The sequence below is a fragment of the Ascaphus truei genome, chromosome 10, assembly GCF_040206685.1.
Source record: "Ascaphus truei isolate aAscTru1 chromosome 10, aAscTru1.hap1, whole genome shotgun sequence".
Classification (NCBI taxonomy): Eukaryota; Metazoa; Chordata; class Amphibia; order Anura; family Ascaphidae; genus Ascaphus; species Ascaphus truei.
Genome location: NC_134492.1, coordinates 42315116 through 42339746, shown reverse-complemented (window position 1 = coordinate 42339746; position 24631 = coordinate 42315116). Strand labels below are relative to the sequence as shown.

General features: G+C 44.0%; 1 protein-coding gene across 3 annotated transcripts in view; it reads left to right on the top strand.

Annotated features, from left to right (window-relative positions):
- The window catches only part of LOC142503905 (P-selectin-like), a 160381-nt gene that overhangs the window by 22946 nt on the left and 112804 nt on the right, over positions 1–24631 (top strand). The gene's annotated exons all lie outside the window — the stretch shown is intronic.

Below are 24631 nucleotides of genomic sequence, written 5' to 3'. Positions count from 1 at the left end.
GTTGAGACTTTCTATTAGTGCCCCTGCGGTGATGTGTATTTTTTTTGTCACACACTGTTGCCCCAGATGAGGAACAATTTAAAATAAAAAAGGAGAAAAAAAGGGAACTGCTGCTTTAAGGTGAATTTAGTCAGATCATGAACTTAAAATATATTTAATTTGTAAGAGAAAAACATCGAGGGGTTTATTTTTCAAAGTCCACCAGATGAAAAACTTGGGACTAAAGTTGCAAATTCATCAAAATTAAACATTTCCTCTGAAACCAAAGAGGTTTTTCAACATTATTGCACCAGATTGCTCCTGATTTACATTTCGGAATCGTTATTAAATGACCCGTGGAGTCGGCGTATCAATGCAAATGTGGTACAATTCTGGGGCAAATCAACTGCACAACATGGATCAATGTTTTCCCCCCCAGAACTTCTACCTTTAACATGTACCCCTCTGTGTCCGGAACTAGAGAACAGGTACAAAAATGATGGCAATTATTTGTCAAAGTCTCCCGGCTACCAAACGGGTGCTGAACAAGTACTTTATATCAGATTTATTATAGGCACAATTCCTTTTAATTTCAATGGGATTTCTTTTCTCTAGTAAATATATATTTGCAGCCGAGAGACTTTGATGGCGAACATATTTTTTTTAACCTATTTTGCAGTGTTTTGCGCTAGATTTGAAGACACCTGCATGTACAAACATATTGTTCACATTTTTTTTGTGTTAAAATTTGGTAGTGCTAAAAAAAATAATAAAAACCTCCCTAAAACGTGTGCCATGTGTATGAAGACCTGTGACACATAATTTGTTGTTTAAAATACATTTCTGATGCATTGCGTCACGTTGAAAATTAAAACCGAATGATATGTATTTTTGTATTTATAACAAGTTTAAGTAAATATAAATTCTTAGTGTAATAATATTTATAATAGCCTAACTATGAAAATAATACATTTTGTTAACCTACATGTAATAGCTCTGCTGCATCAAATACATTTTTGTTGATTCATAGCAACTCCATTCTGCGCTAAATCTATTATCAGTCTTTTTAGGGTTTTATTCCAAGTTGCATTTACTAATACTAGGTATAAATTATTTCATTTTTTTTTTACATCATTCTGTTTCATTTAAACTGTATCAATCAGAAATTCAACATAACACAATGCGTCAAACGTCATTTTACACAACTATTTTCACGGGTATGAAGTCACAGATGATGCACCATTTTTGAGGACTACTTTTAGCACTTAAATGTTGACGTACAAAAAATAGGATTTTTGTACATATGCCCCAGAGTAAACTTAATAAATTGTTGCTAGATCAAGGTTCCCCTTTCACGTCTGGCATAGTCCTGATTGCTTTGAAAAAAGACACCATTTTTTTAGAGGCAATCCAAGCACTTTCTTTTTACTATTACAGCTCTGTGCTTGGCGTCCAAAGAATCACATCGCGTTATAAGCGGATCACGTTAGAAATAATGTACAATTGTATGCGTTGTACAATAATGTATTTAAGATACCAATAATCGTGTTGTAAAGTATTCATACATACGAAAATTCGGAGCCATGCTGGCATCGCGTTATAAGCGGATTCGCGTTGTAACGGATCGCGTTATAACGGAGTTCAGCTGTATTGGTTTTTTGTTAAACAGGTTTATAGTAGGGGGTCTCTGGAGCTGAAACCCATTAATGTTAGCTCCGCGGGACACCTGCTTCCAGAGATGCTTACCTACGAAGGGAGTGCCTGTATCGCTCTGCTTTTTTAAGCTCAGCGTCATGTGGACGATTAGGAAGCCACATCGGACGATGTCACACTCATATTCACACAGTCTCATACCAACCAAATGAATGGGCCCCTTCCCTTAAAGAGTTACAGTTTGTGAAAATGGGGAACTTGGAAATAGCGAGGTGCAGGAGGATATGCAAATAGTTTGAGATTACTTTTTAAGGAAACATGAATTGTAAGTGGCCGTGTGGAAAAATTAGGCCGTAACTGTGAGCATTTGGCAAAGTAGGCTAATTTGTGTTTTCTTGACCCAAAATAACCTCGATGACCCATGAAAAAACAAAATTGTTACTCAAATAATCACTATTCTCTTGTAACATCTATAGGCCAAACCAAACAAGCCCAGTTTTGTCTCACTCGGTTATTGTAATCTATATTTTAGCTGTCACATGCGAGGCTTTGGAGATTTCCACTTCTGGCTGGATGACCTGTTCCCATATACATGGAGACTTCCAATCCCATTCCAGATGCAGCTTTACTTGTGTAAACTTATCTTCTTCAAATATTGTCTTCTCTATTCTTCTAGCTGTAGTGTGTGAGGTTCTGCAGAGTCCCTCTTATGGGCGGATGAACTGTGCCCATGCACTTAGAGACTTCCAATATAACTCCAGCTGCAGCTTCCATTGTGAAGAGGGCTTTATATTAAATGGCGCGAACAAAGTATTGTGCAATGCTTTGGGAGAATGGACATTCCCAACCCCTACCTGTGCAGGTAACTAAACTCTACCCACATTGCTGGTCACACCATGTCACTACCATTTCCTAATGCTGTGCAAGCAATTTATTTTGCATTAGGCTACACATTTGCAATGTTACATGGAATCCAAGCAACTGCTCCAAGGGAATGAGCATTATAGGTTATGTGACACTCTTAGACTATGATGCATCTATTATCTGTCATCTGATAAAATGTTCTCATTGGTGAACACTAGTACAATAATTTCACTCATTTTATTTTAACTCTTAGGGGACTGTGTGAAAATAGATGAGAAGTAAGGAGTTACAAACGGTGCTCATTTGCATGTCATTACCCAGAATCCCTAGCTGCAGTGGAAACTGTTTGCTTAGCGATAATGGGGAAAGACAGAGTTGCAGACCTGTCTGAGAAATGCACCACAACTGATATTTTTATTTACTAAAATAATTTTGAAATAAACATTGCCATTTTGGCCATTTCAGTAGAAAAGCAACATGGTCTTTCATCAGGTACATTAAACAGTACTTGAGGTTGACAAATGACATACTGTATATCAGTCATGTTCAACCTTTTGTTCAATTCAAACCTGAGTGAGATACACACACTATATTATTATTGATTCAGATTATGTATAAATATATACCAGCATGACTCTAGTAAATAGCAATCAGATTGCTCCCTGATCAATACTCTGCCTATACTGTATCTAAACTGTTCAGCATATCTCTGCATAATGTACATTTACTCATTAAAGTTGAGGGGTAACAACTATTTTATTTTTCTTCCTCACTCACTGCTTCATGCTCATTTAAATTAGAATTGTGCAACTTATCTTCTTCAAATATTGTCTTCTTGCTCTATTCTTCTAGCTGTAGTGTGTGAGGTTCTGCAGAGACCCTCTTATGGGCGGATGAACTGTGTCCATGCTCTTGGAGACTTCCAATATAACTCCAGCTGCAGCTTCCATTGTGAAGAGGGCTTTATATTACAAGGATCAGAAAAAGTGTTGTGCCAGGCATCAGGAGAATGGTCAGATCCAACTCCTACCTGTGCAGGTAACTAAACATCAATTGCTAGTTTCAATACGTTTATAACCACTTCCCTTTTTATGAAGCAATATTGCGGTTTTACTATTTCACTTCAAACCACTTCTCTTCAAGAGAAACATGTTGGATTGCAAGTTAGACCTCCGTTTAATAAATCTATCCCTAGTTACATAACACCAAGGCATTTTGGCCCATATTTACTAAGCAGCACTACACTTTAAGACACCTTCTTCATGGGGTCAAAATGTGTCTCATGTCATAGCACTGCTTTCTAAATGTGGCCAATAGTGTAATACAATTCTTCTCCTCTACATGTTTTATTTGACAAGGTATTAAGTCATTTAGATGTGATGTGATGAGTGCCAGCGCTTACAGTGCTCGTAGATCCTATATAAGGGCTGTTCTATACTGCGTAGTTGCCTGAGGTTAGTCTATAACGGTTCCACACGCACGGCAGAAAGCATGGAACCGGCCGACAAGGGGGAAGCAGAGTAAAATAAAGAATTTGTGCCGCTACCGCCGCTGAAATGTGTGTATGTGTGTGTGTGTGTGTGTGTGTGTGTGTGTGTGTGTGTGTGTGTGTGTGTGTGTGTGTGTGTGTGTGTGTGTGTGTGTGTGTGTGTGTGTGTGTGTGAAGTTGAATAAATAAAAATTATTTTTATTGTGCAACGGTTTTTTTTTTAAATATTATGTAATACATTATTAACTCATACACACACACACACACACACACACACACACACACACACACACACACACACACACACACACACACACACACACACACACACACACACACACACACACACACACACATACATATACATACACATATACATACATATACATACACACACACACACACACACACACACACATACATACACATATACACACACAAACACACAGACCACTTGCTTGTCGCTCACCGTATAGACACAAAAAGCGTGCGGCACGTGCACGTGCGCACACGGCCGCACACTCTATAGAACAGCCCTAACACGTGATCTTTGCCTTTGTGTCCCGGCATACCCATGATAGACATGTGCGGAAGCTTTAAAAGCTTGTGTTATGGGTGCGACGTCACACATTCGTTTAAGTGAGGTAAACCTCTGAGGAAGCTTGTGGACATCGGTCACTCCAAAACCAATACCAGTTCTACTTTCCCATCTGGAAAAGTGGGACAAAGACAGTGCAATAAAATTGCACCAGATTTAACAAAGGAACTGCCGACACCCCACAATGTAAATGTCAGGCAAGGTTCCCCTTTCACTTCTGGCTTAGTCCTGATTGCTCTGAAAAAAGACACCATGTTTCTAGAGGCAATCCAAGCACTTTGTTTTTACTATTACTGTATTGTTTTTTTTAAAAAACATATAGGACACCTACAAGCTCATATTGGACCCCCAAAATAACCACAACATATATATAAGCATATAAGTGTCACAGAGGAGTGCTACTGAGCATGGCAATATATATTTAAAACCAGAGACAGAACATAAAACACAGACAGAGCTTAGTGCAGCTCCAGTGAAACGTATACACGGTACAGTGCCTAAATATATATGTATAGATTTCCCAAAAAGAATGACCTAGGCGCAAGTGGAGACAAGAAAAACAAACATAGGGTAATACGTTCTAACAGTTTAGCCACCAGAAGGTACGATATGCACTCACAGCTTTTAGGATAAAATCAGGCCTTGTATCCACTCTGGGATCTGGAACAAGTATGAAGAATCCGGAACATCTAGCAGCTTATCATCCGCAGCAAGTGTAATCTCGTGCGTAATATCACATGCAGGAAGAGAGGTAAAACACAAAAATAGTGTAACACAGTTTAATAAAAATTAATGATAAAATGACAATAAGTAAAAAACTCACACTTTGTGAGATAACATAAAACGTTTGAGAATTCTGAGCATCTCACACTCATCAGGGGTTAATAACACTCTGCAGATTTTCTCAACAGTCAGGGGCCGAAAGGAGAAACGCGTAGGGCATGGTTTACAGCAATCATAGAGTGAACACAGGATACACAGGAGCAGCAGACAGCAGTTGAGAGTTGTTGGTGGCCATCTGTCCCGTTACATTCTTGCGGTGTGAGTTTCAGTGCAGAGGACTGAGACACCGCTCTCACAGCTTACCAGAGGAACTCTCGCGAGAAGGAGTGACGTCATCGCGTCGTCACGTGTCGCAGGACTGTCACGGGAGACGCAAGCAACCGGAGGAGCAGAGAAGATTTTATGTGGCTGGCAATAATATCTCTAAAATGCAGAAAACGGACACTACATACTCCAAAGTACCGTGAGTACTGTGAGCACACTAGGTGCAGAGAAAAAGACCCACGGAGGTCTGTACCAACGGAACTTATTTTCCAACTTAAGGAGACATTGGGTAGTAGTTATAAGTACAGACACTTGGTGTTTTCTTACTGAGTGTATCCAGCCTCAATTTCCTAAGTGGTCACTAACCTACATATCAAGGACTGTTGAGAAAATCTGCAGAGTGTTATTAACCCCTGATGAGTGTGAGATGCTCAGAATTCTCAAACGTTTTATGTTATCTCACAAAGTGTGAGTTTTTTACTTATTGTCATTTTATCATTAATTTTTATTAAACTGTGTTACACTATTTTTGTGTTTTACCTCTCTTCCTGCATGTGATATTACGCACGAGATTACACTTGCTGCGGATGATAAGCTGCTAGATGTTCCGGATTCTTCATAATTGTTCCAGATCCCAGAGTGGATACAAGGCCTGATTTTATCCTATACGCTGTGAGTGCATATCGTACCTTCTGGTGGCTAAACTGTTAGAACGTATTACCCTATGTTTGTTTTTCTTGTCTCCACTTGCGCCTAGGTCATTCTTTTTGGGAAATCTTTCGTTACCAGCCCGTGGAGCGGTAGACCTTTTGGCTGCAGACTGAGTCAGGGAAAGTTAGATTGTGAGGGTATATACCCTCCAGTATATGTGGTAATTATAATATTTATTGGTCTTTGTGTGATTGCGCTTATTGTATTTCTGTATTTTATATATGTATAGATATCTATTAAATAAAATGGTCTTTTAGTTTAACATTTTGGCCAAATTGTTGTAAGCCCCTGAGCCACTGCACGGCAAACCACATCTCAAGGGTCCCTAACACTAATATAAATTCTTAATAACCTGTGCATTACCAGGAAGAATGATTTATAATAAATCTGTCAAAATTAGTTGCAAAGTTCTAAGTCTGATTGAAGCTTGTATTAAAAACCAGAGACTGTGTTTTATGTTATGTCTCTGGTTTTAAATATATATATTGCCATGCTCAGTAGCACTCCTCTGTGATACTTATATGCTTATATATATGTTGTGGGTATTTTGGAGGTTCAATATGAGTTTGTAGGTGTTCTGTATGTTTGAAGCTTGTATTAACCTGTACATTACCAGGAAAAGCACTCTGTATTAGATTTGTCACAATCATACTGCAAGCAAGTAAGTTCCCCTGAGAGTGGGAGATGCTATGGAGTGAGCTTTTAACCATTTAAATGTGGGAGGGGTTGAGCTTAAATTAGGAAGGAGGTTGCCACCCTCCAATCAGCTAAGACCAGCTGAACAAGAATTGTAAAACATACAGGACACCTACAAGCTCATATTGGACCCCCAAAATAACCAAATTTTTGATTAAGTCTATAATGCATCACAATGTGGATATCTCTGTTTAAATGGTTTTTGGATGTACAAGATGAGCAAGATGTATATGGTGTAATATAAATCATTTACTGAACTTGTTGATGTCTAACCTTGAAAAAGAACAAATGGGGAGGGGGGGAGGGGGGGAGGGGGGGGGAGGGGGGGAGGAGGGGGGAGAGAGGGGGGGGAGGGGGAGGGAAGGGGTGTGAGGAAGAAGGAGGGGAGGGGGGAGGGGGGAAAGAGGAGGGGGGGGGATAAGGAAAAAAGGGAAAGGGAAGGGGGAGGGGGGAGGAATAGGGGGTGGAGGGGGGGGGTTGAACTGAGGAACCTATAACAAGATATAGATAACAATACTTAGTCATGTAAAAAGTGCTGTAATTCCCAGTCAACATTTAGACCGTTTGGTTGCAATGTATCTAGCTGAAAAATCCATTGCATTTCCATTTTATTCAATCTATTGAGACGGTCTCCTCCTCTGATGTATGTTGGAATGTGTATAATACCAAAGAATCTAGAATTCTTTATACCACCATTGGGGCAGTTTGCAAAATGTTTGGATACTGGGTGAAATAGGTCTTTTTTAAGTATCAGTCTGACATGTTCAGATATTCTGATATGAAGTGGGCGGATGGTTCTGCCGATGTATTTGGCATTACAGCCACATTGTATAGCATACACCACATAACTTGTGTGACAATTAATGAATGTGGGGATTCTATAATTGGACACTGTAGACACTGTAGCTATTCTTTTGGTAGGAACTGCATATTGGCAGCATTTACAAAACCCGCATTTAAAGAACCCTTTGGGTATAGTCGAAACACGTGTTGTGGGTGAGGACTGGAAAAGGCTTCTAGAGAGGGATGTAGCCAGGGTATTGGCTTTTTTGAATGCAAATCTAGGTTTTTGTACATAGGGTTCTAGCTCTGGATCTAGTTTAAGTATGTTCCAGTGTTTGGATATGATGTACCTAATTTGTGATGCCTGTCTGCTAAACTTGGTTATGAACAGGGGGTTTTCTTCAAAGGAAGTTTTATTCCGCAATTTTTTCTTTTTCCTTTTTAGTAACGCAGATCTCTCAGTACAATCCGCGTATACAAAGGCCTGTTCTATATCCATGTTAGAGTAACCTCTGTCAGCAAATTTAAGGCTAAGGTTCTTAGAGTGTTGGAGAAAATTGTTTTGATCCGAGCATAATCTCTTGTAGCGCAAAAATTGCCCTTTGGGTATCCCTCGGATCATAGATCTCGGATGGCAGCTCTTAGCATAAAGGTAGGAATTTCTTGAGTGGGGTTTGGTGTATATATCAGTGGAGATCATGGACTCTGGGTCACCATGGAGTGTCACATCTAGGAAATTGATGTGTTTGGGGTCAGTATTGAATGTAAAGTGTAAATTTAAATCATTAATATTCAAAGTGTCAATGAAAGTGTGCAAAGTGTCAAGTGTGCCATCCCAAATAAAAACCAAATCATCTATATAGCGCTTGTAGAATATAATATTAGAACGAAAAATATTAGTGTCACCGAAAATGTGTGTGCTCTCCCATAAGCCCATAAAAAGGTTGGCATATGAGGGCGCAAATGACGTCCCCATAGCCGTACCCCGTGTCTGAAGATAGAATAGTGAGTCAAATAAAAAATAGTTGTGAGTCAATAAGAATAAAATAGAGTCATTGATGAAAGTGGTTTGTGCAGTGGAAAGAGAAGATAGTTCCAAAAAGTGATAAATGGCTTTTAGGCCGTGTTCATGTGCAATGATTGTATATAGTGATGTGACATCCATGGTGACCCACCTGTAGCTATCTTTCCAAACAATATTCTCCAACTCAATCAGTAATGCAGTAGTGTCTTGTAGGAAGGACTGTACAATTGGAGTGGAGTGTACAATTGGCTGCAAAAACTAGCGAGAGACCCCATCTCCCAAAGATCCAATGCTAGAGACGATGGGTCGCCACGGAGGGTTCTCTAGAGACTTATGGATCTTTGGGAGATGGTGGAATATCGGGATGATGGGGAATTCACATTTAAGATATTTTCTCTCTTTGTTGCTCAGAACCTGTAGAACATCCCCAAGTTCAAGCAGTGTCTCCAATTCCTCCAAAAACCTCTTTGTAGGATCAGTTCTTAACCTAGTGTAAAATGTGTTGTCACTCAAAAGTCTAATGGCTTCATTCCTATATTTGCTGCTAGATTGGACAATGATGGCTCCCCCCTTGTCAGCATTTTTTATCACGATAGAGCTATCATTTTTTAATAATTCTAAATCAGTTTTTTCTTGTTTAGTTAGATTTTGTGTTTTATAAGCAGCCCCTGGAAAGGAGAAACCCCTTGCCAGGAGTCTCAGGTCTCTATCAACCAGACATTCAAACGTGGAGATACATGATCCCTTTGAACTGTTTGGAATGAAGGAAGACCGTGTTTTTAATCCTGAGTCGACGTGACCAAAAAAGGGGGGGGATTCTATAGGTGCATCTGTACTACATTCCTCAAAAAGTGTATGCATATCTATATTAAAGGCATGTTCTTGGAAAGTACACACATCCCTATTGTACAACACATTTGTGGGCTCAATTTCATCAACCAGTTGATTGGCTGTTGTTTGGCCCCTCTTAGAAAATAACTTTTTTAACGCCAGTTTGCGTGTATATTTTTGCAAATCTATGATTGTGTTAAAGAGATCAAAATTCTCTTGCGGTGCGAAATTTAAACCCTTATTTAGAAGCACAATTTGTTGTGGGGTAAGCGGTGTGTCAGAAATATTAATGATATTACTGAGGGAGGGATCTAGGAGTATTTTTTCCTCTTGTTGTTTGAGCCTGATGTTTTCTCTGCTCTTTTTCCCCCTTCTACACCCTTTCCGTTTTTTGACGGTGCATGTTGTGTACTGGAGAGATTGGTTTTAGATCTCTCATCCTTATGACTAGAGATATATGTATTTTTGAAATACCCATCATCAGAATCTCTGTTATCTCTAGTATTTTGTTTTGAGAAGGACACTGATGGTCTGTCCATATTGTCAGAAGAATCTGTGTCGAAGCTAGATCTTCGTTCTGTATATGGGGATTTCAAAATTGATTTAGTCATAGATTTTGAACTAGCATGGTCACTATCAGCAGACATCTTGCGAGGCGTAGATTGAAAAATTGCTCTAGGCCTGTCAAGATCTCTACCTTAACCCAATCTCTCCCAGGAGTACACTTGATTCCTATCATAATCTGATTTGTCTCTAAAAATTTTTTCTTGTTTCTTAGAGACTACACCTTTTTCCATTTCTTCTATATTTTGTAAAAGGATCTTATCATTGTGAGTGAATCGATCCATATCACAAAATTTGTGCAATTATTTTTTAAGTACATCAATTTCAGTTGTTAAAGACTTTTTTTCTTTCACCTTATGTTTTACAATCAATTGCATTAAATCAGTTGAACAAGTGTCCAATATTTTCCTCCAGTGTAATTCGAATTCCTTATCTGGAAAGCCAAATGAGGGCATTTTCTTCACACGTAATCCTCTTGGGATACGTTTAACCCTTAGATAGTTCTCCAGAGACGTAATGTCCCAAAAAATTCTAATGTCTTGGGTTAACAGCTTTTCCAGTTTGACAAAGTGGTCAATTAAATCTGTTGCATTATCACATGTTATGTTTGCAGATGATTCATCAAATAGATGTAAGGCTCTTTTTGTTCTTTCAGCTTTATTTCCACATTTCTGCACATAGCTAATACAAATGTCATTTGCTTGATCTTGTTCATCTTCCATTTTGTGAATTAATCAACTAAGAGTAAATAAAACTATTTTCAGAGAAATCCTAAAATAGTATGTCTTTCAAAAGGATAGAAGTCACCACCATACCCTGATAGATTCGTGGGTAATGTTAATTGGATATCTAAATGAATCCCACTAGTAAGGGCTCGAGCAACCTATATCAATGCAATAGAGAACTGGATAATAAAGATTATCCCTTAGGTGCATCAGAGTCCATGAAAGAGTCGCTGCCAGAATAGTGTGATAGTGATGAGGAAACTTATGAAAGCAGCTGGCCCAGCATAGGGCACCAAATGTTGCTTAACTCACGGTTGTGGGGAGTAGTGAAGTGTGGATCTTTTCCTCAGCGTCTCTGGCCATGGCGTTGCACCGCCAACCCCACCGCAGCTGGAAGTCTGGTGGGGCGGTCACGCGACCGGCGGTGTCCTCCTCACTGTATGATGAGAGCGGGCCGTGAAGCTCCACGCCAGCTGAGCTTCCAGTCCTGGCAGTGAAGCCGTTAGCTCCGGTGTGCAGGCAGCATGCTGTAGGGTGGTCACGTGACCGGCAGCTCTCCCCTCCGTGGGCGGCGACTCAGCGGCGTGCAGGCAGCATGCTGTGGGGTGGTCACGTGACCGGCAGCTCTCCCCTCCGTGGGCGGCGACTCAGCGGCGTGCAGTCCAGCAGACAAAACTGTATGAAGTCCTCCAGCAGCAGCAGGAGAGATCGCGGAGCACAGCCAAATAAACAGGACAGGGTAAACGTGGGTGGTGACTTCAAGAAGGTTTATTGAACAGACAGGTACAGCTGCAGGATCATCTGACGCGTTTCAGCCCGAGGGCCTTTGTCAAAGAATGATCCAGCACCATGGGGAACACATACATATACTGTAGGCTGTGTTAACACAGAACACCTGCACAAGATACAGATCAGGTGGGGTTAAGTGATCAACAACATACCCATATATGGGGGTTAATAAAAGACGTTTAAAAACAAAGTAGTGCCAGCAAAGCATGATCTTATTTCAACATCTAGACAGTGTTACTCAAAGTAACATATTATCAATATAATAGAAAACACTTGAATGGTGTCAATAGATATACAGATGCTTATTTGGCTCAGAATAAAAATGTAACAAAAACATAAAAACAAACAGTTGTCTGGTGTCAATTATTTTGATTAAGTCTATAATACATCACAATGTGGATTTCTCTGTTTAAATGGTTTTTAGATGTACAAGATGAGCAAGATGTATATGGTGTAATATAAATCATTTACTGAACTTGTTGAATGTCTAACCTTGAAAAAGAACAAATGGGGAGGGGGGGAGGGGGGGGAGGGGGGGGAGAGAGGGTGGGGAGGGGGAGGGAAGGGGTGTGAGGAAGAAGGAGGGGGGGGAGGGGGGAAAGAGGAGGGAGGGGGGGAGGGGGGAAAGAGGAGGGAGGGGGGGGGATAAGGAAAAAAGGGAAAGGGAAGGGGGAGGGGGGGAGGAATAGGGGGTGGAGGGGGGGGGGGTTGAACTGAGGAACCTATAACAAGATATAGATAACAATACTTAGTCATGTAAAAAGTGCTGTAATTCCCAGTCAACATTTAGACCGTTTGGTTGCAATGTATCTAGCTGAAAAATCCATTGCATTTCCATTTTATTCAATCTATTGAGACGGTCTCCTCCTCTGATGTATGTTGGAATGTGTATAATACCAAAGAATCTAAATTCTTTATACCACCATTGGGGCAGTTTGCAAAATGTTTGGATACTGGGTGAAATAGGTATTTTTTAAGTATCAGTCTGACATGTTCAGATATTCTGATATGAAGTGGGCGGATGGTTCTGCCGATGTATTTGGCATTACAGCCACATTGTATAGCATACACCACATAACTTGTGTGACAATTAATGAATGTGGGGATTCTATAATTGGACACTGTAGACACTGTAGCTATTCTTTTGGTAGGAACTGCATATTGGCAGCATTTACAAAACCCGCATTTAAAGAACCCTTTGGGTATAGTCGAAACACGTGTTGTAGGTGAGGACTGGAAAAGGCTTCTAGAGAGGGATGTAGCCAGGGTATTGGCTTTTTTGAATGCAAATCTAGGTTTTTGTACATAGGGTTCTAGCTCTGGATCTAGTTTAAGTATGTTCCAGTGTTTGGATATGATGTACCTAATTTGTGATGCCTGTCTGCTAAACTTGGTTATGAACAGGGGGTTTTCTTCAAAGGAAGTTTTATTCCGCAATTTTTTCTTTTTCCTTTTTAGTAACGCAGATCTCTCAGTACAATCCGCGTATACAAAGGCCTGTTCTATATCCATGTTAGAGTAACCTCTGTCAGCAAATTTAAGGCTAAGGTTCTTAGAGTGTTGGAGAAAATTGTTTTGATCCGAGCATAATCTCTTGTAGCGCAAAAATTGCTCTTTGGGTATCCCTCGGATCATAGATCTCGGATGGCAGCTCTTAGCATAAAGGTAGGAATTTCTTGAGTGGGGTTTGGTGTATATATCAGTGGAGATCATGGACTCTGGGTCACCATGGAGTGTCACATCTAGGAAATTGATGTGTTTGGGGTCAGTATTGAATGTAAAGTGTAAATTTAAATCATTAATATTCAAAGTGTCAATGAAAGTGTGCAAAGTGTCAAGTGCACCATCCCAAATAAAAACCAAATCATCTATATAGCGCTTGTAGAATATAATATTAGAACGAAAAATATTAGTTTCACCGAAAATGTGTGTGCTCTCCCATAAGCCCATAAAAAGGTTGGCATATGAGGGCGCAAATGACGTCCCCATAGCCATATGGGTATGTTGTTGATCACTTAACCCCACCTGATCTTTATCTTGTGCAGGTGTTCTGTGTTAACACAGCCTATATGTATGTGTTCCCCATGCTGCTGGATCATTCTTTGACAAAGGCCCTCGGGCTGAAACGCGTCAGATGATCCTGCAGCTGTACCTGTCTGTTCAATAAACCTTCTTAAAGTCACCACCCACGTTTACCCTGTCCTGTTTATTTGGCTGTGCTCCGCGATTTCTCCTGCTGCTGCTGCTGGAGGACTTCATACAGTTTTGTCTGCTGGACTGCACGCCATTGAGTCGCCGCCCACGGAGGGAAGAGCTGCCGGTCACGTGACCACCCTACAGCATGCTGCCTGCACACCGGAGCTAACGGCTTCACTGCCAGGACTGGAAGCTCAGCTGGCGTGGAACTTCACGGCCCGCTCTCATCATCCAGTGAGGAGGACACCGCCGGTCGCGTGACCGCCCCACCAGACTTCCAGCAGCGGTGGGGTTGGCGGTGCAACGCTACGGCCAGAGACGCTGAGGAAAAGATCCACACTTCACTACTCCCCACAACCGTGAGTTAAGCAACATTTGGTGCCCTATGCTGGGCCAGCTGCTTTCATAAGTTTCCTCATCACTATCACACTATTCTGGCAGCGACTCTTTCATGGACTCTGATGCACCTAAGGGATAATCTTTATTATCCAGTTCTATATTTAATAATTGGTACATAAGCATCTTACAGCGGTTGTTGGCGTCGTAATGTGTCTTATGACGTAGCACGTCTTCGGAAATATGGCACTGGAGACAGACCACTGTTTCTAATGCACTTACTTATCATGTTAGCCATGCATAATAACTGTCTGATAATGTACTTAGTCTATCTTAATGAGGGTCATTTATCAAAGTCTCCCTGCTGCAAAACGGGTGCAAAAACACTGTAGCAGAGTTATCAAACAAGAAAATCCAATTGTTACAGTGAGAATGTTTTGATTAACACACCAGGTGCAGTATTTTTGTCCATGTTTTGCAGCCAAGAGACTTTGATGAACGACCCTCCAATTGCCTCTCAATCTACCACTTGGATTGTGAGTTTGTATACTTGGATTTTAGACAGTATATAAAAAAAATGAAAGCAGCTAATGTAAAGATAAGGGGAAATCTGTAACATTAACAGGAAAGAAAGCGAGATGAGAGGAAGCAGAGACACGGTGAGCATGGAGACAAGAAATGGACAGTAACAAATGGGGAGGGAATACAGAATGGGACATAAGAACAGGAGACTGGGAAAGAAGTCAGGGAGAAGATAAGAAAGGAGGTAAAGAAGGGAAGAAGAAGGGGTTTGGGCTTTATGGCAAAAATAGATATGAGCCGAAAGAAAAGGGGGCTTAAGTAAGGACATAAGAAGTGTTGGAAATCAAAAGCAGAACATGTTCCACCAAGAAGGTCTGGGGTGGGTGTTATTTATGGAAAAACTCAGGTGCTTGCCGAAATAATAATTGCAAGGTCTCATTCACGATGTACTTTGCATCAATGTGACCAAGAGGCCAACCGTGCTCTCACACTCATATTCCCACAGTCTCATATCAACGCCAAATAAATGGGCCCCTTCCCTTAAAGAGTAACAGTTTGTGAAAATGGGGAACTTGGAAATAGCGAGGTGGAAGAGAATATGTGAATAGTTTGAGATGACGTTTTAAGGAAACATGAATTGTAAGTGGCCGTAGGGAAAAATTAGGCAGTAACCGTGAGCATTTGGCAAAGTAGGCTAATTTGTGTTTTCTTGACCCAAAATAACGTCGATGACCCATGAAAAAACTAAATTGTTACCAAAATAATCACTATTCTCTTGTAACATCTACTGTATAGGCCAAACCAAACAAGCCCAGTTTTGTCTCACTCCGTTATTATATTCTATATTTTAGCTGTCACATGCGAGGCTTTGGAGATTTCCACTTCTGGCTGGATGACCTGTTCCCATATACATGGAGACTTGCAATCCCATTCCAGATGCAGCTTTACTTGTGTAAACTTATCTTCTTCAAATATTGTCCTCTCTATTCTTCTAGCTGTAGCGTGTGAGGTTCTGCAGAGTCCCTCTTATGGGCGGATGAACTGTGTCCATGCACTTGGAGACTTCCAATATAACTCCAGCTGCAGCTTCCATTGTAAAGAGGGCTTTATATTAAATGGCGCGAACACAGTATTGTGCAATGCTTTGGGAGAATGGACAGTCCCAGCCCCTACCTGTGCAGGTAACTAAACTCTATCCACATTGCTGGTCACACCATGTCACTACCATTTCCTAATGCCGTGCAAGCAATTTATTTTGCATTAGGCTACACATTTGCAATGTTACTTGGAATCCAAGCAACTGCTCCAAGGGAATGAGCATTATAGGTTATATGACACTCTTAGACTATGATGCATCTATTATCTGTCATCTGATAAAATGTTCTCAATGGTGAACACTAGTACAATGATTTTACTCATTTTATTTTAACTCTTAGGGGACTGTGTGAAAATAGATGAGAAGTAAGGAGTTACAAACGGTGCTCATTTGCATGTCATTACCCAGAATCCCTAGCTGCAGTGGAAACTGTTTGCTTAGCGATAATGGGGAAAGACAGGGTTGCAGACCTGTCTGAGACATGAAAATGCACCACATGTGATATTTTTATTTACTAAAATAATTTTGAAATAAAACATTGCCATTTTGGCCATTTCAGTAAAAAAGCAACATGGTCTTTCATCAGGTACATTACACAGTACTTGAGGTTCACAAATGACATACTGCATATCAGTCATGTTCAACCTTTTGTTAAATTCAAACCTGGGTGAAATACGCACACTATATTATTATTGATTCAGATTATGTATAAATATATACCAGCATGACTCCAGTAAATAGCAATCAGATTGCTCCCTGATCAATACTCTGCCTATACTGTATCTAGCCTGTTCAGCATATCTCTGCATAATGTACATTTACTCATTAAAGTTGAGAGGTAACAACTATTTTATTTTTCTTCCTCACTCACTGCTTCCTGCTCATTTAAATTAGAATTGTGCAACTTATCTTCTTCAAATATTGTCTTCTTGCTCTATTCTTCTAGCTGTAGTGTGTGAGGTTCTGCAGAGCCCCTCTTATGGGCGTATGAACTGTGTCCGTGCACTTGGAGACTTCCAATATAACTCCAGCTGCAGCTTCCATTGTGAAGAGGGCTTTATATTACAAGGATCAGAAACAGTGTTGTGCCACACATCAGGAGAATGGTCAGATCCAGCCCCTACCTGTGCAGGTAACTAAACATCAATTGCTAGTTTCAATACGTTTGTAGCCGTGACCCTGGATTCACCCCAATGAGCGGGAGGTTGCGCTTGCAAATAGTAGTTGTAAAAGCCTGCGAAGGAGGAGAGTGCATTTGGCGGGAGGAAGCATGACCCTTGACCCAGCAGCCCTGTGGGGAGGGTCAGGTGAGAGAGTCTAGCCAATGGGCGGAGGAGGTGCCAGAGATATAGGCAGTGGTTGCGCGCACGTGGAGCCAGAGCTGATTGGAGAGGAGAGGAGACGGAGAGTCTGTGAGGGGAGGTTGAACCGCCTTGGCGCAGGCCAGGTGCCCCAGGCCCAGCTAGCCCTGAGTCACCTTCGAGACAAGCTGAGCTAGGGATCGCCTTAGTAAGGTTTCTGCCCCCCTAGTACTGTAAGTTTTGATCGGGACTATTCTGTCGAGAGGGAGGCTCAGACCCGCCCCCCCCCCTTGGAGTTGCCGGAGTCTGGGTGGGAGCGCCCCGGACCCTAGAGAGAGAGAGAGAGAGAGAGAGGGATAGAGCGGTGTCGACGTACAGAGACCCTTTTTGAAGATCGTGGCAGTCCCGAGCACCGGAGTGCTCAGCAGGTATTTTAACAAGTGCACCAACTGTATCATTCATTCACCCGAGACATAGTGGCTGCGCAGTCACCCATACACACACATAGGGCCTGCTGTGAGCGGGAGGACTAATCCATAAGGATTGGACACGGGGTGGGCTCACCCAGTGGCGGGTGTTGGGATTATTGTTGGCATCCGCCGTGGCGCAGGTTGTGGGGCGTCCGCCGTGGCGCTAGGAAATGTTGACGTCCGCCGTGGCGTGTTATATAATGTATACCCATATACTGGAATGTTATGGCATGTAATGTACCGTGAGTTTGACCTGCAAGTAAAAGAGATTGGTTTTAGAACTTGGCTGTGTAAGTGTAATTCTTGCATATACGTCCTGCGAAGACTCACTCCCCCTTTGGCGGGAGCTGTCGCAGGTGGAGGCGCTGCACCCGTTATAAATATTGCGCGCACCCCAGGCTCTCCGTGGCAGAGACTCAGGCCCTGTGAGCCAGCAGGTAATACAGCACATAGTAGCAGCTTGCTAGTGATAGGAAGCAGGGTTACATTTGGAGGCGCTGCTGAGATCTCAGACCTGGGGTGCCCCTCGAACCTAAATTGTGATCACCATGGCTTTGCCCACCCGTCACGAGATACGAGACTGGGCCCGTCAAGTACGCACGCCTACTCGTCGCGCCGTAGCGCTGGCCGAGTGCCCACGGCCTTACCCTTAGAGACTTTACAGACGGCCTTGCGACAACTCCCGGGTTTTGCCAAAGCTCGCCTGGTAGATGTAATGGTAGATCACGACTCCAAGTGGAATACCTTATTTGTTGACTGTCGGCGTAACCTGTTAGCGCTCGAACCTGCTGTTCCGCAATCCCTGGTCTTGCCTGATGCACCGCCCAGCGGTAGTCCTTTCGTTTACCCCCTCCGAGATCCCCTCGTACGTCCGTTGGATGAGGATGATACCACCCTCCCTTTGATTCACTATGCCTAGAGTGAGGTCGGTAGTTGCCGCTCCGTGTCAGGTGACCCGGGATCCAGCACCTCCGTGGAGGCTGGAGTGAGTAGTAATATGCTGCAAAAACTAAATGACAAGATAGACCAGTTATCTAGCCCCCCCAGTTTGCCGCCGCTAGTCGAAGCGCTTACCTTAGCCACCCACGCCCAGAACTACCAGAAGCTAAAAGCCTTCTCGGGGAACCTCCCTGTACCTACCGGGGAAGATGGGGTAGAAACGTGGAAAGAGCACACGCGGGGGGTGATGGAAGAGTGGTCGTGCACCGATGTAGTAAAAAGACAGAGACTCATGGAGTGCCTGCGGCCTCTAGCGGCCACTCTGATCAGTATACACCACGAACAGCACCCAGAGCTAACCTCTCGCTTGATGATAGAATTCCTGGCCGAAGCCTATAGCGCGAAAGAGGATGACGGGGCGTTGTGGGCCAAGTACTATGCCATAAACCAGAAGGAGGGGGAAGAGCTGTCCGCCTATATACACCGTGTGCAAATATCTCTCGGGCCGCTGCTGCATTATAAATATGTGCTACCCTCCCAGATTGTATTGTATTGTATGTCTTTATTTATATAGCGCCATTAGTGTACATAGCGCTTCACAGTAGTAATACATGTGGTAATCAAATAAATAACAGATAATATAAATAACAGATCATGGGAATAAGTGCTTTAGACATAAAAGTAACATTTCGGAAGAGGAGTCCCTGCCCTGAGGAGCTTACATTCTAATTGGTAGGTAGGGAGAACGTACAGAGACAGTAGGAGGGAGTTCTGGTAAGTGCGTCTGCAGGGGGCCAATCTTTATGTATCCTGTGTTCAGAATATCCACAGTGCTATTCATATGCTTCTTTAAGGAAGTGTGTCTTAAGGTGGGTCTTAAAGGTGGATAGAGAGGGTGCTAGTCGGGTACTGAGGGGAAGGGCATTCCAGAGGTGTGGGGCAGTCAGTGAAAAAGGTTTAAGGCAGGAGAGGGCTTTAGATACAAAGGGGGTAGAAAGTAGACATCCTTGAGCAGAACGCAAGAGTCGGGATGGTGCATAGCGAGAAATTAGGGCTGAGATGTAAGGAGGAGCAGAAGAGTGTAAAGCTTTAAAAGTGAGGAGAAGAATGGAGTGTGAGATGCGGGATTTGATCGGAAGCCAGGAGAGGGATTTCATGAGGGGAGATGCTGAGACAGATCTAGGAAAGAGTAGAGTGATTCTGGCAGCAGCATTTAGGATAGATTGTAGGGGAGACAGGTGAGAGGCAGGAAGGCCAGACAGCAGGAGGTTACAGTAATCAAGACGGGAGAGAATGAGGGCCTGAGTCAGAGTTTTAGCAGTCGAACAACAGAGGAAAGGGCGTATCTTAGTTATATTGCGGAGGAAAAAGCGACAAGTTTTAGAAATGTTTTGAATGTGAGGGGCGAATGTGAGAGAGGAGTCGAGTGTGACCCCTAGGCAGCGTGCTTGGGCTACTGGGTGAATGATTGTAGTTCCAACAGTAATGTGGAAGGAGGTAGTAGGGCCAGGTTTGGGAGGAAGTATGAGGAGCTCTGTTTTAGCCATGTTGAGTTTAAGGCGTCGGAGGGCCATCCAGGATGATATAGCAGAGAGACATTCAGAAACTTTGGTTTGTACAGCAGGTGTAAGGTCAGGTGTTGAAAAGTATATTTGTGTGTCGTCGGCATAGAGGTGATAATTAAACCCAAAAGATGTTATTAGGTCACCTAGAGAGAGTGTGTACAGAGAAAAGAGAAGAGGTCCCAGGACAGAGCCCTGGGGTACCCCCACAGAGAGATCAATAGAGGAGGAGGAGGTGTTAGCAGTAGAGACACTAAAAGTATGATGGGAGAGGTAGGATGAGATCCAGGATAGAGCTTTGTTCCGAATACCTAGAGTATGGAGAATGTGGAGGAGAAGAGGGTGGTCCACGGTGTCAAATGCTGCAGAGAGGTCAAGTAATATGAGCAGAGTGTAATGACCTCTGTCTTTGGCAGCATGGAGGTCGTCAGTTATTTTGGTGAGGGCTGTTTCGGTGGAGTGAGCAGTGCGGAAGCCAGATTGTAGAGGGTCTAGGAGAGAATAGGTGTTGAGAAAATGGAGCAAGCGAGAGAATACAAGATGTTCAAGTAGTTTAGAGGCAAAAGGCAGGAGGGAGACAGGTCGATAGTTAGAAAGACAGGTAGGGTCAAGCTTGCTGTTTTTGAGTAATGGTATGACTGTTGCATGTTTGAAGGAGGATGGAAAGTTTCCAGAGCAGAGGGAGGAGTTAAAAATGTGTGTAAGCGTAGGGATTATAGTAGGAGCTAGAGGTTTTAGGAGATGGGAGGGAATGGGGTCAAATGGGCAAGTGGTAGAGGGAGAAGAGGAGATCAACAGCGACACATCCTCCTCTGAGACAGTGGAAAAAGACTCAAGGAAGGCAGGAGGAGTTGATGAATGAGTATCTCCGGAAGCAGTACCTCCGCGGATCCAGTCCTTCTCACCCCATAGCCAGCATGATTCGTGATCACCTCACCCGGGGCCCCCCCCCTTCGTTCATCCAACTACTGCAAAAGGTGAAGGAACACAAGACGCATCTAATGCTTCACTCCCCTCAGAGGCCGAAAGTTAGCAGTAGCACTAAATCCAAAGGAAGTACGGAAAAGAAAGAGGAACCACCGGACCAGCCTGTCTCCGAAAAACCTCCGCCTGATCGAAGGGCTACCCCCAGAGATATGTCCTGCTACAAGTGCGGGAAGCGGGGGCATCTATCCTACGATTGCCACCTGGGCGCTTCTCGTCCCCGGAGCCCCTCACCCCAGAAGTTCCCGTCCCAGGCTATGGTCTGCGGGGTGTATGCGATGGATGCCGACACAGACGGAACCCCGTCCGGAGGGGCCGAGCCGGTAGAAGATGGTAGTAGGGTGGGACCGGTAGCGCTGATCCGGGTTTTAGTGGATGGAATCTACTCTTCTGCACTACTAGACACCGGATCCCAGGTCACCATCATATACCAAGGGTTCTATGATCGTCATCTTCAAAAGCGTCCGCTGCGACCGGCGGACCACATCAAGGTAAGCGGGTTAAGCAACGACGACTACCCCATCGACGGGTTAGTGACCGTGGATCTGGAAATACAACAGCTCAACACGGGAAAATCTCACCCCAAGAAGGTGGACGCCTTGGAGTGTCCGGAACCCCGAGACACCCCCAAGTACCCTATTATCCTCGGTACCAATGCTGATATTGTACAAGCGGTCATCCGGGCCTATCTATACGAGACTAAAGAGCTTCCCATGTCTAGCCTACAGCTGCAATTGGTTCAAGCCGACCCAGCCCAGCCTTCCCCTCCTTCAGATGACTACGGGCTGTTGTTCTGTGGAACGAAGGGGTGGACGAAGCTTTTCCCCGGAGAAAAGCAAAGAATTTCCACTTGGTGCGCTTATGCGGAGCGCCTAACCGAAGACCAGCAATTCTCGCTAGAGAGTACCCCCGGGGAGGATGTGAGGCGAGGGTATCGGCTCAGACCCGAATTCCGCCATTGGTGGGGCGCCATTCCTATACGAATTGATGTGATGGTGCAGAATCTATCGCCCTTCCCCCTGGCCATCGATGTGGGGCTGTGGATAGGAAGGATTTATCCTGTTAGTTCAGTGGAAGAAGCCGTGCAAGTAAACACAACCCGAGTGGAAGCAAGAGGGGCGGCCCTGGTCTTCGATTTTGGGTCGTCCGAATTGCCTGGAGACTGGAAGGAACGATTACGGGTGCAACTGGAACAGAGACAATCCGTATTCTCTACAGGGGAGATGGATGTGGGGTGTAGTCGCAACGCCCAGCACACCATTCGCATGATGGATGAGAAGCCCTTCAGAGAGCGTTCTCGCCAACTCGCTCCCAGGGATGTGGAGGATGTGAGGGCCGCCATCAATGACATGGAAGCCGCCGGGATTGTCACAGAATCCCGAAGCCCCTACGCCTCTCCTATAGTGGTGGTGAGAAAGAAAAATGGAACTGTGAGACTGTGTGTAGATTATCGGACGCTGAACAATCGGACGGTGCCGGATCAGTATAACCTCCCTCGCATAGCAGAGATCCTCGATACACTACACGGGAGCCAGTGGTTCAGCGTACTGGATCTACGGTCTGGGTACTATCAAGTCCCTATGAGTCCAGAGGATCAAGAAAAGACCGCCTTCGTCTGCCCCTTGGGGTTTTATCAGTTCACCCGCATGCCCCAAGGCATGTGCGGAGCACCCGCCACCTTCCAGCGATTAATGGAGAAGACGTTGGGTGACCTCAACCCCCGAGAATGCCTGGTGTACCTAGATGACATCATAGTCTTCGGGAAAACCCTGGAAGAACATGAGAACCGTCTCTTGAAGGTACTGGATAGATTGTCCCAAGAAGGCCTCAAACTCTCACTGGACAAATGTCGGTTCTACCGGACCTCAGTAACGTATGTAGGACACATAGTGTCCTGCGCCGGAATCACCACTGATCCCGTTAAAATAGAAGCTGTCATTAACTGGCCTCGCCCAGAGAATGTGGGGGAGCTGCGCTCATTCCTGGGTTTCTGCGGCTACTATCGGCGATTTGTGGAAGGGTACTCACGTAGGGCCAAAGCCCTCAACAGCCTGCTCCACATATACCCGTCTGAAACGGGTCAGAAGAACCACTCTGCCAAACAGCCCTTCGGGGATAAATGGACCCCCGAGTGCGACCAAGCCTTCCACGACTTGAAGCAGAGCCTGATGGCTGCTCCGGTCTTGGCCTACGCCAATCCCGACCAACCCTACATCCTACACGTGGACGCCAGCCTGAGTGGCTTAGGAGCCATGTTGCATCAAAAATATCCCGAGTGGTTGCGACCCGTAGCATATATCAGCCGTAGTCTCACTGTCAGTGAGCAGAACTATCCGGTACACAAGCTCGAGTTCTTGGCCCTTAAGTTTGTCATAGTGGACAAACTTCGGGTCTATCTGTACAGGGTGTCGTTCGAAGTACTGTACGCACCGACAATAATCCTCTCACCTACATCATGACCTCAGCCAAACTTGATGCGACCGGGCATCGCTGGTTGGCCGCGCTCTTCAATTACAACTTCACCTTGAAATTCAAACCTGGGCCTTTGAACATTGGAGCTGACGCCCTGTCGAGGTGACCGGGGTTGATCCCTACCACCGACGAAGATCAGTGGGAAGAGATTCCTGGGCCCGGGATAAGAGCACTCTGTGGCAATGCAGCAATCATAGATGAACAAGTAGCTTTTTCAGAATTACGGGTGGCTGACTCCCTAGGGTGCACCTCTACCACTATACCCGAAGCCTATCGTGCCCCGAGTGGGATGCATGTTACCCCCGATCAAATCATTGCTTGGGAGGACATGGTACGTTACCAAGAACAAGACCCAGTCGCAGGGACTATCCGTGATGCCATTCGACAAAAGCGACGGGGCCTGCTTCGCCAGACTCCGGGGGATGTCGAAGGTGTTCTAATGCGGGAGGCGGACAAATTTGAAATACAAGATCGGCTGTTGTACCGAGTGGTGAAGTATCATGACCATCCGGGTCGCCGCCAACTAGTGTTACCAAAACGACTACACTACAATACTTAGTGTTGAAAGCCCTCCATGATGAACACGGACATCTGGGGGTAGACAAGACTTTCGGCCAAAAATGAGAGAATCCGTGGAGCATCACTGTCGTAGGTGTGTGCGGTGTATCCAACGCAAGACTCTACCCACTAGAGCTGCCCCCATGGGCCATCTAAGGAGTATGGAACCTATGGATTTAGTCTGCATGGACTTCTTGTGCATCGAACCCGACACCCATGGTACAGGGAACATGCTGGTCATCACTGATCATTATACCCGCTACAACTAGGCCTTTCCGACCAAAGATCAAAAAGCTATTACGGTGGCTAATGTGCTCTGGGAGAAGTATTTCATGCATTATGGGCTACCTCAACGTCTGCACTCCGACCAGGGATGGGACTTTGAAAGTAAACTAATAAAAGAATTGCTGAACCTCTTGCACATTAAAAAGTCCCGTACTAC